This window comes from Lepisosteus platostomus, chromosome 24 (genome assembly GCF_059453375.1).
Source record: "Lepisosteus platostomus isolate fLepPlt1 chromosome 24, fLepPlt1.hap1, whole genome shotgun sequence".
Lineage (NCBI taxonomy): Eukaryota > Metazoa > Chordata > Actinopteri > Semionotiformes > Lepisosteidae > Lepisosteus > Lepisosteus platostomus.
In genome coordinates, this window is record NC_142634.1 from 10,989,710 (window position 1) to 11,006,147 (window position 16,438).

General features: G+C 42.5%; 1 protein-coding gene across 11 annotated transcripts in view; it reads right to left on the reverse strand.

The window, feature by feature from the left end:
• The window catches only part of pitpnm2 (phosphatidylinositol transfer protein, membrane-associated 2), a 104,890-nt gene extending 89,278 nt beyond the window's left edge, over positions 1-15,612 (reverse strand). For 2 of the 11 annotated variants that reach the window (XM_088617983.1, XM_088617979.1), the window contains exon 1: positions 15,052-15,611. The gene's annotated coding sequence lies outside the window, so the exon portion shown is untranslated. Of the gene's footprint in view, positions 1-3,233; positions 3,381-9,063; positions 9,187-15,051 lie in introns of those variants that run through there. The other 9 variants (XM_088617972.1, XM_088617980.1, XM_088617971.1 and 6 more) reach the window with 9 other exon arrangements.
• Positions 15,613-16,438: the final 826 nt, after the last annotated feature.

Here is a 16,438-nt window from a genome sequence, read left to right on the forward strand (position 1 = left end):
CCATTACCATGATGTTAAAAACTGGGATAAGCCAGTAGATGAGGTATATCTGCTAACCATGCCAGCATACAGTCACATCCAGAGGAAGGCTTGGGTGCTCAGTGTCCCCAGCACTGGAGAAACCAGGATAAGCCCTGGAACTACATGACACTTAGGTCTTGCAAAAAGCAAGAAACAATCATTAGGACTGTAGAGGTGTTGCATTTCATTGTTTATTGTTCTGTACTACCCATTGTGCTTTGTAGTACTGTCATTATTGATTATTTACTGTTTTTTTACTGTCAGTATTTAGTATTATTTACTGTGCATCTTGTGTGAAAGTGTTGTCTATTGTGCTGTGAACATCCTGAAAGAACAGCACGAATATGAATCCCAATGTACATGTACACATGGCAAAAAAACTCCCCTCTCTCAATGTTATTCTGTGGATTAAAGTTAATAAAACTCAAATCTCCCAGCTCTGACATGTTTGCATTTAATGAACTTATTAAAATGCCCCTTCGAAAGCTCTGCAGCACAGGGCCAGAGTGGGAGTAATGAGCCGCAGCATCTTATAAAAGTTAAACATAAGACACGCTGAGAAAGCTCTCTGTCATAAAATGAACGCGGCACGGTGAAGTTTCCTGCCAAAAAGTACTGAAATCCCAGAGACACACTTCTGCTCATGTTTCCTCTGCCGTCTGCACAGGAATAAACAGCACCTTTTGCGAGGCCACAAATTAAGGAAGCAGGTTTCAATGGTGAGCCCCAGATGCCATTAGACGAGCAGCAGGAACCCCTTGCGAGTTCTGCCCAGGTGCTTCGAACAGGATCATCCCGAATCACACCGATCAGAGCTTGGAAAAGAATCCGACACCCGTGGAACTTTGCCACAGGACAGCTTTAATCCAAGCACCGTTCCCAAGTTTTGGTCATCTAAGAGGGTTTGATTAGGACATGAAAATCCTGGCATTAAAAAAAAAACACCCACTGTGAGATTAAGACAGCCGTCAGACTCTCTAGGTTCAGAGTTCAACATGAAGCTCCCCTGCATGGTTTGACCCATGAAGCACAGGCAGAGCTCTACGATCACGGGTTCGAGTCTGGGTCATGCCACCTGCCGAATGAGACCGGGATTTCCCAAGTAGCGGCGCGCATTTGGCGGAGCGCTGGTGAGGGGTGGGTGGGACGAGTCAGAAGGAGCTCTCTCGGATCCCAGCGCCACGGAGACCCCTCTCCGCCAATCGGCGCCAAACCCCCAGGCTGCGCTGCCAGTTATAACACATGTAACCCCAAGAGGGGCGGGTTGGGAGAATTTAAATTGCAGATTACAATCTAACTCTTGTTAAACAGATTACTGTCATTGATAGAATAACTTTAGAAATATCAATATTACTTCATGTGAAGCTAACGCATGAAAAAGTAAGGCACCAGCCTGTCTGAAGATTGAATAGCCAATGAATAGCCTAGTAACAGAGCTCCCTACACTTTCTATGAACACGTATGGTAAAGGGAAGAAGTCGCTTTCATTTCCTAATTCAGTTAAGGTACCATATTCATATCTGAAATTACAGAAATGATTAACTTTTTCAAGGAATTCGCTTTAAATCTAAGATGTCAGTAATGCTTGCAAAGAATAAAACAGAAGTACAGCATAATCTGAAAGGCAACTTGAAAGAGTGACAGTAACAGGAAATTTAAGACAGTTGATGCTGTGATAAGATCATGTTAACTGTTTCCTGACTGTGAGGGGTAATCCAGACCGCAGGAAGACACTCTTTCTGATTTTTGCGTTGCTGACAACACGATAATTGGGAAGCATTTTTTTCAATTAACCAATAGGAAGAAAGAAAAAGGGACACCCAAGATTAAAAAAAAACAACATAAAGAACACGCGTTACAGCAGAAATAGTCAGAGCGGAGGTGACATCTGAAATCAAGATTAAGTCAAGTCTGATAAACCTGTTAGCCCTAGAGAGTGACGCATCTCAAAGTTCAGCAGCCAGTCAGGTCAGAGAGGACAGAGGTCCACTTAAACCGCGCAGCGTTCATCTGAGAGCTGACCCGCCCCTTTCCGTAGGTTTAGTCCTAGCAGGACTCACGACTCCCTTTTAAAGTCACAGTCTTTGCCCGAGAGGAAGAGTTCATGGAAAATGTGCGCCTGGTCCTCTGTAGGAAGAGCAACTCCAGGTTTCGGCGCTCTCGCGGAGCAGCTGCCCACGCAGGTGTCACGGAGAAGCCACAGGCAGCACACGCTGAACGGCACAGACGTGCATGTAGTAGTGACTCCCTCCTGGGGGCTCCCTTCAGTTGAGGCTCACTGCACCCAGGACGACATCTCGGCCTGTCAGAGACCCTGCCTTTTCTGACGCTGCTCCATTATTTTGGAATGCCCTTCCACAGACTCTATACAAATTCTTTGATTCTCTTCAAGCCCAAACTCAGACTGTCTTTTTCTTTATCACTATGTACAGTGGCCATGAATTTGAAAAGGCACTTTATTAATCAAATATATTATTATTATTATGCACAACAGGGCTCTTTGCCCTCTCTCTGTTAATGTGCAACTGCACACTATCCACATCAGCACTCTTAGGACAGAGCACTTCCTGAAACCAGGGCAAGCGAACTTTGTAGTAGAGGTCAAATGCAGTGTGTACCAAAAACAACTGAATTAAATGCTACACACATCAGAGCTTCTCCTGTACTAACATGTATCCAAACAGTCCCAACAGTAAAGTCTATCCAAGCATACAGCAGAATCAGTAGAATAGTCTCGCTGAACAGCTTTGAACATTTTAATTGTTGTCTGTCAATTCTGATGTATACTGGAGGCTGTTATTTAAAATGTTTTTGTCCCATTTTAATAAATATATCAGATTAGTATTCTGTAATGACAGTTTAAAACAAATAAAAAAATAACCATCCATTATATGATTTTTAGTGTCTAAAACAAAAAAAAAAGGAAAATGGTCTTTTCTTCCTCTTGAGCTGCTTAGTGTTTCTTCCAAAAAGAGACTGGCCTAACCTTCCCAAAGGAATTAGTGTGCAGGTCACAAGCCACACAGCTTAATCCTCTAGCCTTTCCAGTATCATTGAGAATGAAGAGACCAGTGAAACCAACTGCCCCCACGTGTGGCTGGGAGGGCTACCAGTTCAATCACTAGATATGAGGTCATATCTAGTGGCCACTGCATGGGTGTCTGTGTTTTAGGGCTAAAGAGTGATGAGAAAGCCTGTTTCGAGTTACCTACCAGGCTGAAGTCCAGGGTAGAGGCTGCACTCTTGGGTCGTGATGCTCTGTGTGTGAACAGCACTAGCCTCATAAGTACAGAAATATAGACAGGCGGCTCCGTTACCCTCTCTCCAGGAAAGCCCGTGACGCCCCAGCCTGCTCACTGCTGTTGAGTGTCGAAACAAAAGACTCAGCTTGAGCAGCACAGTTGTTTTCAGCAGGGTTTAATGCGAATGATAAAAGTGGTTGGACTTTGACTAAAAGCAATAAAAACTTTCTGGTGAACAAGATCACTCAGGTACAACTGCTTTTACAGTGCTTAAACACTTAAACTCTTTTCCTGGAAAGAAAATGGCTGCACGTTCTAGAAGAACAGTAGGACACATTTGCTAGTGTAAAGAAGATTCTTTCTGCAGTCCTTCTGCATGAACAAAGCTTGCCCGCAAAAGTCTCCACCAGTTCTGAGGAGAAGCTTTTCGGAGACAGTAGTACCCACCTCTGTACACTTAACAGCTCTTTGCAAGAAAAAAAATATATAAATACGAGCTTATAAGATCTAAACAGGATTTCTGTGGTAAAGACAGATGTGTTAGACAATTTAGACATCCTGATAACACTGTGTCACCACGTGCTCAGGAAACAAGTCAGAAAAAACACGTCAGTGCAAAACAGGAAATTTACCTCAGAGTTTCCTATAACCATAGTGCAAATAGTCAAACACGTAGAGCAAGAGTGTCCAGTCCTCTTTCTGGAAGGCTTGTCTATTTTCATTCCAACTCGGCACTTAACAAGCTACATCATCTGGTTTATAGTTCAACTTGACCAGTTTAACAGCTTCTCCCAGCTCTTCAGGTGCTGCTGCTTTAAAGAGACCTAGAAAGCCCGCAGACACTCCCGCACCAGGACTGGAGAGAGTGTGTCCACCTCGATGACTGGCTTGATTAGGCAATTGATCAAGTCAGGACACTCTGAGCTCCTTACAGCCTGACCTTTGGTTTCTAAATGATGACCCCAGAGGGTTGAAAAGAAGCGCCTGAAATCTTTTTCAGTTTAATTTTTACACGTTTCATTTCCATTAATCATTAATTTTATCATGCATTTCGCATTGGCTCTTATGAGACAAAGTGATTCTACAATATGATGAGGCCATCTGTTTCCTCATATAGAAACAAAATGCTTTCTCACGCACCCGATGTTTATTTGCAAAATTATTTGAACTGTAAAGTTTTTTACGTCTTCTGTTTGTTACCAGTTGATTAACTGGTAGTAGAGAAATTCTTCTTTAAACACCCTTGCTGTCCATTGGTGAAAGGCATTTTAACAAAGAGATTCTGAGTTCAGCCCTAGGCCACTAGTTCCAGAGTTAGGGTCAATAACAATTGCAAATTCATCCGTGAACACTCAATTTTGATCTCAGAATTGACTTCCATTCTGCTTATGTCTTATTCAGGTATTGGTGGAAGATCCTATCCTGATTAAAAGGTTTGCTAAAATTCAGATTTGCTGTAACATACAGAAAGACATCTCACAGACGTAAGAAAATGTTGAATAAGGTTTTTGATTAATTTAAGTTATTTTTTTTACAATCGTTTATAAAATGGTATGGATGGTGAATTTCACAGAATAAAATAAAGAATAGAGTAGGACTATGTAAATAATTTTATGAATTAAATTTCCACAAATTTCCACATTTACATAGCTACTTTATTAAACAAATAGAAATGTTGACCCCTTAGGACTTCTATATGTTCGTGGAACTCTTATTAACTATAAAAATATGAAAATTCACTGAAATTTGAATTAATGTCTGAAACTCAAAACAGTTAAGACTTTGGCCCCATATCTGTAAAACAGGACAAAAGCTGGTACACAAAACAATACGAATACATTTGTCCAATCTAAATGCGTCAGATCTGAAACAATCACAGGCAAATGAACTTCAGTATATTAACTTTAATATTGTATGAGTTTGAAACCCCAACACTAAGTTAACATAGTGTTTAACACAGAACGTTTTAATACAGAATGCCCATATCCATCTGTTCTAAGTAGTTTAAACAGCCACAGGAATCAGTATGTATTAAATTATCAAATAAAAACACTTAGAATCCTATACTACCCACCCATCCTGCTGTTAACTTCAGTATTTGAAAACTAAAGCTAATCAAAAAAAGCAGTAGCATCAAAAAACAGAATTGTTCTTGCAAATTAAATTAGAATTTTACAAGCTAATTGTAAAGCTGATATAGTGTAAAGATGGAGTGTAATTCCATAAAAATAAAAATCCACTTTGGTGCTCACAATTATACATAAACTTAGTACAGAAAGCTCAAGCAAAAAGGAAAGAACATTAGAATAAAAAAAGCAAAACAGTGCTTTCTAAACACTAATGTAAACTAAGCACCCTTGTGAGTTTTTCATCACAAGATTACTCAAGCCCTGCAAAGTCAGAAAAAAAGTCAGAAAAACAGATGATATCCCCAAAAGGACCTCACGACAACAAAAGTCAAATCTTTCATCCAGCCTTGCTCATATCGATGCTGAAGACATAGTACAGTAGGCTTTTCACAATTTGTTTTGGCAGCCAGGAAAAAATATTACGAAAAAGCAATTTGTTGTGCAATTACCCTTCTGACCAGACAGAAAAAGCCATCTGGATCAGAGAGAGGCAAAAGGGGGCTGAAATAAACACATATTCAGGGAGGAAACACAGAATCCTTTTCAGGGTGTGAAAGTTTCAGTACCAACTAATTACTGTGCTTTGTCATATATACACATGCAGATACATAAATCAACTACAAAACAGCAGTTTTACAAGTTTCCAAGCAAGCTCCAGTTTACCAAGTTCCACTGCAGCCTGGTGCAGGCAGTTAGGGCACCTCTACAACATGGGGGGCGTGAAAGTCTCGACAAAGTCAGCCCAGCGCAACCAAGAACAGAGGCCGTGTGAATTCATAGGCACAATGGCAGCCGGGCAGCATCTCCCATATTGCAATACTTCAGTTTAACCTTTCTAAAGATGATGTACCCCACAATTGGAGAAAATCTGCAATAAGGGCTGCATGTGAACAGGAGAACAACATAGTGGTCACACAACCTTTCTGGGTTATGAATGGCCCCTCTTTTGCTGTATGGCAACTGCAACGACAAACAAGGTTTAAGTTGGCCATTTAATGGAGAAAAGAAGCTACAGTACAGGCCCTTTGTGAAGCACGTGGTGACCTGTTATGGGGTCACGTAAACCGTTCTGCTGCAAGCTACAAGGTGTAAGAGCAATGCAGGCTTCAGTGTGATGGAACACCTGATGTTGCAAGTCAACTGGTATAGTGCTTCCCAAAACAGAGGCAGTCTGAGTTGTGAGAACATAATACCAGGGATTACAAATTCCACTGTGGTTTATGTAGGATTGCTTATATCATATGTTAAGTTCACTATGCCAAAAATAATACCTACAGTACCATATCTGGAGTTAACAGACTGAACGGTTGCTTAAAGAGGGAAATTGACATTAAAGGTTCCCTTCTGCTAAGTAGTTTGGGTTAATTTTTTCATTGCAGACATATTTTTCAATGTTGCAACTAGTCTCTAATAGCTACTGCTCCTGCCCTACACCTAAGTAAAAATACCCAATTTCATTCGAATCGGCCGAGCTGTTTCAGAGAAGAAATCGATAGAAACTCTTGTGACAAATCCAATTTGGTGGCCAAACCATGTAACACACTTACCTGTCCTGAACATGTCTAGAAACCTTGCCATGATTTAATCTTATGTGCCAAATTTCAGGTCTGTAAACTTCAAACATTTCTTCTTTTAATTGTTTTCAAAGAATAACATTTTGCCAACTTACCAGTGTTTGAAAACAGTTCACACTGACATTCAGACTATGTAACCCATCGTCATTTTTACTCTAGAGAGTTTAACCCTTATTGTTTTCTCTGAACCCCCAGGAAGACGTGAAAATAATTCTAACCATTCGTTCTTCATAGAAAAGGTTACTACAGAGTAGCATGCCTAGAGACAGAACAATATGGAATTAAATGAGACAGTTCCCAGACTCAGCATCTAGATGAGCAACTCTGTGCACTGAACAAGAATTTCAGGAATGCTGCGCCATCAGGCAGGTGGAGAAAGTAGCCCCCTGCCTCGTGTCTGCTCCGTCTCCCTCTAGGAGTGTGGACTCTAGAACTTCTGCTCAATGCGGCGCTGTCCCAGCCACTCCACAGTGCCTGCTGCTACCTTCAGGAGCCCTAGTCAGATCCTTTGAAACCTTTGCGCACAGACACAGCCCTCACGGAATGCAGACGGAATGCAGGGGCCATTTGACAGAATACAAAAGGAACACACAGTGGAACCAGTATTTGCTCAACAGGCCAATTTGGTTTGTCTCATCCACTATGGCATCGGCACACAATAGGCACACCTACAAAGCACCTCTTTAAAAAAGCTAATTAAGTACTCGAGACCACAAATCAGTTGTTACAGTGTAAGAAAAAACCAAGCTAAACTGTTTTTTCTTCCTTCTGAGCTTCCATAAGGAAATCTAATTTCTTACAATGTAATTTAATTTGGATCCTTTGACTTCTTCTCTTCCCCATCAGTTTCAATTTGATCTTATTCATTCATGGTTGCCTTGTTTTTGCTAGCAGCATACTTTAACACACCGGAAGAAGCTTCACAGCCGAAACGCTGTGTTTTCTTCTCTTCTCAGCATGGAATAAACCTTTACTTGTTACTTCAACGCTTGCAACGTAACCCACTGCTAAACACTAGAATTGCTCTGTTTTTTACTGTCTCTGTTAATTAGCGAGATTTGCGGATAAAAAGACACCTCCAGACAAACGTAACACTTATACAAACTTAAAATCCATTTCTGTTATTTTTTAGCATTATTAACTAGAATGACTTCAAATGTTGTACTTGAGATTACCGTAACACAGAGCAGTGGCACTGTGGCTAAGGATCTGCACCTGTGGCTGGAAGGTTGCCAGTTCAAATCCCATGGTCGGCAGAGGAATCCTACTCCGTTGGGCCCCTGAGCAAGGCCCTTAACCCCAGCTGCTCCAGGGGCACCGTACAATGGCTGACCCTGCGCTCTGACCCCAAGCTTCTCTCCCTGGCTGTGTCTATTTGTCTCATGGAGAACAAGCTGGGGTATGCGAAAAGACAAATTCCTAATGCAAAAAATTGTATATGGCCAATAAAGTGATCTTATCTCTTATCTTATCTCAGTGTCACCTACAAACTGTGCTTGAGGAACTCGCGAAGGAAAAAACTCTCAGCGCACAATAAGGACAGCAGCCTTATTTCTTCACTCGCAGTGTTTCGATGTATTAAATTGCTCAACAGAATCAGCTCCAGTTAAATTTCAAGGGGCATCGAGTGCTTAAAAATAAACACTGAATACTATGAGCCTTAGGTGAACAGTACCGTGCCGCAGCATGGATTTCTACCAATCTTCAACACAATGACATGCATGAAGATATATACTGAAACACTGCTTTATCTCTATTCTATAAGAACTATTTTCTTGGCATTTCATTTTTAAGAAGACTAGGTACAGTAAGGCAGACTGACTTGCAGCAACAGGCAATTGCACATCCGCAGAAAGTCTCGATCCATCTAGATCCATCCATGGTACTGGCCTATACTGTAAAAGAAATCGAACGACCAACTAAACCGGACCCGCTCCTCCCCCCAGAACATCCAAGTGGCACGTTCAGTACAGAACACTTACGTAACGACCAGAAACCCAGACTGAAGTGAACAATCTGCACCTTCCCTTCCTTTCTTAAAATATTTTCAAATAGCTTAACAAGTTCAAGTGAAGACGGCAATAAAAATAAGCTCACATGTCTCTGCAATCATGCCTTTTCAGTTTTGCTGCGGCTTCTTGAGACCTTCAGAACAAGACTTTGAAGCAAGCAGTCTGCATGGCACACACCGACACTCAAGAAATGCGGCACTCAAGCACTCTTCTGCCTTTCCTGTAGGTAGATTTAACACTCCGGAGCAGAAAACGTTTGGAATTTAAAATAGAACATGTCTCTTCTTGCACTCGGCCTTCATCTCATTTCCCACTCTAAGAAAATCCAGTCACCTGACGAAAATGTAACCAGGTAAACCTCACAGAGAATTCAAGTTCGATATCAGATTAGAAAAGGAAGACTCCCAGCATGTTCCTCAAATTTGAATCTTAAAACGAATGGGGAGATACTTGATGGTCAAAACCGCTTGATTGTTCTCATCACACATAATATCAAAACTATGTTTTATTGGCTTCCTTTTTCTGTGGGTCTTTTCTGACTGTTTTGTTATTTAACATTTGATCAACGGGCTGTTAATCCCAGCATGTTAGGAGACACCAGAAGAATTTGTTCCTAGGATAGCTTAACTGCCCTTTTACTTTTGCACATTCAGTATAAAAAGTCAAACAAAACAGCATTAAATATGTCACTCAGATGGCAGTGTGAACGTCTCTGAAAGGATGTAATATATGAGGTTTCAAAACTGGCAATTAAGAATTGCAGCATTTCAACAATAAAACATCTCATGTGGAACAGAAATTTGAATTCCTTTTTATTGGAAAATTACAGATAACAGCCAAACCCACCCCCCAAAAAAGAATTTAGTTGCAAAGCAGTAATGGTGTTCTGAGACAAGAATTCCACTGTTTATTACGTACTAAAAATAAAAACAGAAACATGATGGCAAAACTCACCCCCAAGGCACTGGGTTTAAAAAGCTAAGAGCCTGGTTTTTACCGAGACCCAAGGAAATGATGGAAGTGCTCATGAGCAGGAGACAGCCGCTTAATAAACAAAGCCTATTTCATTACCCGCAGTAGCTCAGATTTTCCAGGCTCCAGAGCCCCCGTCCTCCCTGCCGGTCTGTGAACCAGTTCAGTCTCAGACAGGAGGCTCTGCGGGCTGGAATCGCTGGCCGGGGCTGGTTGTGCACTGCAGACATTAGTGGCCTGTGATCAAGCAATCGATGCTGTGACTCATTCTTTCTGGAATGGTTTGTTCATAACATGATTAATTAAAGAAAACCAAATTGTTTAATATGATAATCCGTCGTAAAGGTTACTTCTTCGTGGCCTTGAAGGGGCTCAGTCAGTTGGTCTTGTTTTATACGGCATATAACTATATTAATGCTGGAAAACACATGGGCACACATTTTATTTTCATACAACGCCATTGAGATTCCTGTCGAAGCATACGCACTGAGACATCATGCTTTTTTGTAAGATGGGCGTTAACCAACTGTATGGAAATGTTCTAACTGGAACGTACTCAGAAATGGGCAGTAATGTATTGTCGCCACCATGCTCCCAATAAACAGCAGTACACCTGGAATACAATATCGAAAGCAGGTTGAAAACTCCTTTATCTTCGCACCCTGAGCATTTTCAAAACCTGTTCTTCAGAAGCAATAACATCAAGAGCCATGACGGCAGAACACAGGAAGATGCCCTGTGTAGAAAACATCATCAAACACTATAATGGCTTAAAGACAGGTATGCACAAACGTCTCCTTCGATTCTGCTGTAGGTCGAGTGATGCTTTCAGATGGGAGCAGAGGGCCCCACTGGGCCACGGACACCCCCAGGGTCAGAGCCAAAGTGCGAGGAAGCAGGTAGTGATAAGCATGACTGCTGAAAGAACCAGAAAGTCTGACAGCTGACTTTCTAACAGCTCAGTGTACCACTTAATTGTGTGGGAATCTGGAACATGCTAACCAGCCGCTCCGCTGAAGCCAAACCCCTGGCTCGTTTCGAGAAACAGCTGGATGAGGTCCTGGGACTAATTAACGACTCACTACCGAACGGGCTAGACAGGCTGAATGGCTCCTCTCATCCGTATCTTTTCCTGTGCTCTGTAATGTGATGGACAAGACAGCCCGCTGGTGGCAGATGTCCCCCAGATGTGTGGGGCCGTGCAGGCTGCTGCTTGACAATAATAACCACAATGTCTGTGACACAGCGCTGAGTCATAGGTGGCTTTCTACAGGAACAGCCCTTCCAGCGGAAATCACTCAGAGAAAGTGTGGAGGAGAGAAACGCCAAGCAGGCTGCTCCAGGCCTGGGGAGAGCCCAGCTCCAGGCCCAGCTCCAGGCCCAGCTCCAGGCCCAGCTCCAGGCCCAGCTCCAGGCCCAGCTCCAGGCCCAGCTCCAGGCCCAGCTCCAGACCCAGCTCCAGACCCAGCTGCGATGTTTTAATCCCATTTTCACTTTGGCATGCAAAGTTCATGCAAGCATGGGCAGATGCCAAAGCACTCTAGTACAACCACAGAGCCTTTTGTACAGGTAAATCTCATTATTGAATGTTTACAGCTGCACTGCACTGTTTCGTAACTAGGCTAGCAGCATATTCCTGAGATGTGAGTAAACACTGCCCGCCGGGGGTTGGAGCCGATTAAGGATCCACAGCGTTTTCACCTTCAGCTCTGCATGAGAAAGAGGAAGACCACAACAGCCAACCACAAGAGTTTTGTTTTCTGTGAGCTCACACATTGGTAAAACTGCCAGCAAGCACGCTGATCACCTTACGCCTTCTGTGTATTGGAAACAATCACTACTGCGTTCGGGTGAAATCACTGGGAAGGCCGCAAAGCAAAGGATGAAATCCCATACCTGAGTTCTGGTTCGTTATATTGTTAACTGTTGGAGAGCTACAAGTCATTCTGAAATACAGAAAGAAGAAACAATGTTCTGGCTGCTGAGCCTTCTTCAGGTGTGAGTCTGTCTTCTTTTCAGCTGAGACACACTGACGCAGTTCCCCACATGTATGTGTACCTACCTTTCTGTTATCAATACAAATGAAATGACAAAATCTCCTGCATTAAGGTCAGATTTTCTTGTAACAAAGAAAGGCCCCCTTACAACTTTGCTAGTACAGAATATTACTGTATATATTTCTTAAGATCCATCCATTTTCTAACTGTTTTATCCAATTCGGGATTGTGAAGGAAGCAAGAACCGGGATGAATATACCCTGGACAGGACGTCAGTCCATCGGTTTACGCAGAGACACAGACACACACACTCACAGCAGGGTCACTTTCCCTAAGAGCCAATTAAAATACCAGTATGCCTTTGGACTGTGGGAGTAAACTGGAGCACCTGGAAGAAACCCATGCGAATACGGGGAGAACATACAAACTCCACACAGACAGCACCCCAGGAATTTAACTGAACCCTAGTGGTGTGAGGCTTGATGTTAATTAAACAGCATAGGAAATAACAGTGATCCACCCTGTTGTAGGAGCGAGAAAGAATTACACATCCCAACACAAATTCCAGCCACTCAAACTGCTTTCCGCTGGCTTTGGGTTCTGGAAAGCTCTTTTCCTGGTAAACAACTTTCATGTTTCCTCATGTTATTCAAGCTGCCTTCTAAATAGACAGCCAAAAGCCTGCAGGAATGTCAAGTCCTTTCACTTAATAGCAGCATCAAGGCGGGTGGAGCAAGTATCTCCAACTGTTAAAGGGGAAAAAAATGCTTTTGTTTGCAAGTCATCCTTTCCATGCGAACCCTACAAAACTCCCTCCAAACCTCCTTGAGAAAGATCGTTCCTTTAACGCCATGCACACAGCAGAATGGGGGGGAGAAGGAGACAGTTTACAATTGAAAGGATAATAGCTGTTCCAGTCTGACAGACGTTAATGTTCCATGCAAGGGCCCTACAGGCTTACCCAAGAGGCCTTTGGAACAGCTAGCTAACATAAACACAGCAAGAACACTGTGCTTGCTTTCAGAGGCAGCTGGGGAAGGATGAGGCTCATGTCACCTGAAACCATCCTTTAAATATCTGTCCTTCCGTTTCCGTGTGGAAACATGGGCTCTGGCTACCCCACAAAACCGAACGGGATGATCAGAAAATGGATGAATGAATGCAAAAACGTGGTCTCGCTCGACAGCCTTAAGGCAATCTCGGAGCACATGTAGGACACCAAGAAAATGAGTTTGCCTGTTTTTATCACACCAGACTGCTGTGACAGAACGTGTGGAGACCTAGCGATTCTTCAGAGAGTCGAGCTCTGTGATAGCGTCCAGTTTCATCCAGCGGTTAACAGCACGCAGTTTACACTGCTGGGAAAGGATGGCCAGAGACGTTAGTCTCATGTAACAGTATCCAGCAACATGTGCACTGGGTTGTAATGGCAATAATATCCCCCTACACTCTTACTGATGAGCTGGAATATACGGTGTCAGTGCTGTGTGACAGTGTTGTGTGGGATTTTTCAACCAAATGATTGCTCAATTACTTAATCAAATACATCAATACTTCAATCAATACTTGTTAATTGATCACAGTTAAATTGTTCAGTCTTTTGGATTTGATGAATTAAAAGAAACCATTAGCACACCAGGATACAAAATCCCCTGCTTAGAGTACTGGTTGGGTAGACCAGTCGTTTGCAGTCTGTAAACGCTATAGAAGAGTAACAGCAAACTGAGCGCCCAAAACCAAGCGGGAGAAAATAAATAAATAAATGAATGACACAAATTGTGGTCACATGCCAGACCCACAAACGACTAATTCTCTGTATAGGGACAAGAGTACAATACTGCAGTTTTGTCACACTGCAATCCTGCAGAAATAAATCAAAATATGTACATCTAACCAGAATATCAAGAAACACGTTCACAGAATTTAACTCAGTTTCATTAAAGAAAACTCCGCTAAACAGGAAAATAACTTCCACTGTATATGAAACACTATCCGTGAACACTTGAGTACTGACGACGCTTGCACCGCGCTAAATTGTTGACTTTTGCTATGTGCGATCATGCCTTGTCTCATCGTCAGTGGAAGCAGCAAGGGTATTTTTAGTGCAGCTCAGACACAATTTACTGCAGCATAAATCTAAAAATGCACACAGAGTCGATTAGCAAAAAGCCACTTTAGACCCACAAAACTTGCAAGCAGACCGCGAAAAAACACCAACCAATTAATATGCACAGGCGAAGCTGTCTTCGCCGTCCCAGTGAAAACATGCCCTGGAGTGGTGCACCTCGTATTTAAGACAACCTGAAAACAGCTACTGAATCGCTTCCCTGAAAAATAGCCCAGGTATCGCAACTAATCACACCGAGGGACCCCCTCGAAAGAGTAAATAGCTGACCGTTTTCGTATGCTACACAAATAAATGTCAAGGAACCGATAAAGACGTATTAATACATAATAAGATTTTACTCGGGGAAAAAATAACTCATGCTAACTATCAAACTGCTCGAAAATGCCAAGGTGGGCAGTGCAGATCTTCCTCTGCCGTGAAACGGAGCTGCGGTGTGACATTTGCAGGTGAGGCACAGAATATCAATAGGGGTGAACGCGGTGGTATTTACGTGCTGACAGATTTGAGAAGATGGGGCATTAACCGCCATTAAAAGCAATCACATCATGTGATCGTGTATCATGACTAGGGATAACCTCGCTTTTTTTGAAGGTCACCTATACTAGAAATGATAAGGAAACGAAACGGTGTATCTTTTTTGACGTATCGTGAAATGCAATGCAGAACACGCGTTGAAAAACACCAAGTGGAAACGGCTAAAAACCATGCACCATTACAACCCCCTCTAGGTGATTATACGATGTATGTAGTCTGCATATTAGGATTATTCAATCACTAATCCTCATTTAAAAGAAGAAGCATTCCAGTCTTTACACTGACCCCAAGTTAACTCACATCTCGGCTACTCACAAGTGCTGGTCTCCTAGCAACAACGCAGCATGTTCAATTATTATTATTATTATTGTTGTTATTGTTATTGTTATTATTCATCAGCCTATAAACAAGATACAATGACATTTCCGCTATTTTTACTCACCGAAAATTGAAGTAATGAAGCGCCCCACTGCTCTTTCCTCTTTCGGGATCACAGACGTGTTCATATAATCCCTGGCTGGCCGCCGTATGCAAAAATCGTAACATACGACATTTCCCGTTAGCGAAAACCTTGCGGGGGGTTTAAAAGGTGAAAAATAATAATTCCGTGCAGGTTTTCCGCTCGGGTCCCGCTGAATTGGGACGGGCTGACAGGCGAGGCGAGTGTCGTGGACGGAGCAGTGTTTCAATTCGGCATTGCAGACGCTGTGGAGTGGGGGCAACTGGCTTTTAGCTCAAACGGACTAAAAATGCTTTGGCCTTCTGCATTTTTGTGGTCGAGAAGATAGGCAAGCGGTGTGGTGTCACATTGTGCAATACTGACGAGTCAAAGTACGCGGACTCTTCGATATCCCCTGGTGTTGTCAGCCCCGCACTGATTGCCTACCCCTCTGTTTTTCTCTCTTCTGTGCAAGAACAAAGCTGTCAGGATGGCGCTAGTTAGCTTTTTGTGTGTGTTTTTTTCCTCCTCTGGTAGGTAGAAGGAGGAGGTGGGAGGGCCCTAGCTAGCCGAAAATGTAATGACTGGTTTGGCAGCTTCGGCTCGTTTAACAAGCCTTGCCCACTCCGCCGTACCTCCGACTTCCCCAGCGATTCGCGTTCCTGCTTTCCATTACACCCGCCGGCACAGCACGGACCGGTGAAATGGCGCCGCCTTCCGGCCATGTGTTGAAATACAATGGAAATAAAAAATGTTCTGATGTTTTTTTCTTAATTTCAGTTGCGGCTGGAAACGGGTGTTTTCCGGTGTACTGATCGAATTCATAATATTGCACGACCCGCACAAAATAAAAAAAAAATGCACAAAGTACTATTTAAGTCCTAAATGTTTTTAACAGTTATATGCCTTAATTCCGACTTTGAACAATATTTTAATTTGTAACTACATGAGAAGTGAATATTGTAATTTGTAATTACAATAATGGATAATTATTTTTTAAACGGATTCAATTACTTTCAATTTAACATTTTATGTAAACAATTCCCTGCGTGTGTATTCAAACGAACACTACCGGGAGTGACGAATGGACTGCATAGTGACAGTGATATGAATCTTCCTCCCCGGCACTGTCAAAATGTTTCCTTCGCTTTTTGCGGGGGCAGCGTATTTCGTATTATGGTACAGTATACACACCTTTTTTAAAAACTTTTCATGACCCAACACAACAGCTAGATGTTTTCCATTCGAACGACCTTTTACTCTTAGTGAGTGCAGCCTGCACGCATAATTTCATTTTTAAAATCAGTTTATCCACAGTAACGCACTGAATCAATTGAGATGTTTTAAATCCCAGGCTGAATTTCTCTAAACTACCTTGTTATATGCTGCA